The sequence below is a fragment of the Asparagus officinalis genome, chromosome 9 (assembly GCF_001876935.1).
Source record: "Asparagus officinalis chromosome 9, Aspof.V1, whole genome shotgun sequence".
NCBI lineage: Eukaryota > Viridiplantae > Streptophyta > Magnoliopsida > Asparagales > Asparagaceae > Asparagus > Asparagus officinalis.
The window spans coordinates 68,463,149-68,464,856 of NC_033802.1; positions in this window are offsets into that span (position 1 = coordinate 68,463,149).

The window sequence follows — 1,708 nt, forward strand, 5'->3', positions numbered from 1 at the left end:
AAGAACATCCGTCCACATATTCAACATTGTGGCAGGTTGTTATTAATAACACCAAAATCCATGCCTTACACGCATGGGGAATTTCATCCTGAATCCTAAGAAAGGATATGCCGACGCCTAACACGCGTCGTCGGTTTAGTCTTTCTCCGAAGAAAAAGACACCAGAGTTCGATTCTGGGGAATTTAAGGATAAGTCAACACCTAACCCGTGTTGCCGGGTAGCCTATTCCCGTAACAATGGCGAAGCCTATGTATTCAACATCATAGCACAAAGTCTAAGAGAATTCACTCTCTTAGCACAGCGTTACAATCCACATACTAGCCCGACTCAAACGGTAGTCGGTAAAGGCTAATCAAATCCGTTGAAGGCTGGGGGTTAGCCAAAAATCCTAAAGTCAATGCCTAACACGCGTCGCCGGGTAGTCTATTCCCGTGAGAAAGACGAAGTCTACGTATTCAATATTGTAGCACTAAGAGCGTTAACGCTCTTAGCACAACGTCACATGCGGAACGGATTTACATAATCCGCATGCTAGCCCGACTCAAACGGTAGTCGGTAAAGGCTTATCAAACCCGTTGATGGCTGAGGGGTTGCCAAAAATCCTATAAATACGAGAGTCACTGACGCATCAGCTTCATTAGTTGGTCTCGTGAATTGAGCATCCAATAACATTCGAAACCCTAGGGTCAACGCCGGTCAACGCGTAACCCTAGGTCAACACCAGTCAACGCGTTGCGATCAAAAAGTCAGCATACGACGTTTAAAACCCTAAGGTCAACGCCGGCCAACGCGTAACCCTAGGTCAACGCCAATCAATGCGTTGCAATGAAAGAATCAATACTCCGAAAAGTATACGAGTATAAACTGCTTCTTAATACTCCAATAAGGTATATAAGTATAAACTGTTCCCTATTTTTGGTTGAGACTGTGTCAGACGCCGGACAATGCGTCGCAATGAAGCTTGGACGCCGGACAACGCGTCACAATGAAGCTCAAACGCCGGACAACGCGTCGCAAATGAGAACTCAACGCCAACATGTTGAACCAACAAGCACGAGCTAAAAATCAGGAATCGACTTCAAATTCGAAATTCCGACAACGGTCAGACAATAAATGCAGCACCGAAAACCTTACAGACATTCGACAAAGCACCGAATAGCCTGAAGGATTGAAGGAATCAAGAACAAAAGCCATTCCAAGGTCCCGTTACACCGACTGACGGTTGGGACAATCATATCCAAAATATTCCAGACTCTTCTATAAAAGAACGAGGCTGAAATACTTTGGAGGGGGTATCTGTAGGCATATAAAATTGCTTATAGGTCCCTTAGCACAGCTCAACACAAACTGACGAACCAACGAGGCGACGAGGTTAACGAATCGCACGCAAGCAACGGAATACATCCATTCACGTGTGGAATCAAGCCAAGGGTTCGAAGAGTCAACGAGTCATCCAACCAAGGGCAGACTCGGACGAATCACGATCGAATTAAGATCAGTTTCGGACTCGAACTCAGAATCGGATTTACTGCCAAATCAGATCAACAAATCAGAGTCTAAGTCAACCGAATCACGGACTGAACCGAAAACGAAAAACGACGAAACCACGCCTAAGAGGGGGGCTCGGCCAAAACCGAGCCACCTCTAGGTGGCTCGGCCAAAGCCGAGCCACCTCAAGGTGGCCGAGCCACCCTGAGGTGGCTCGGT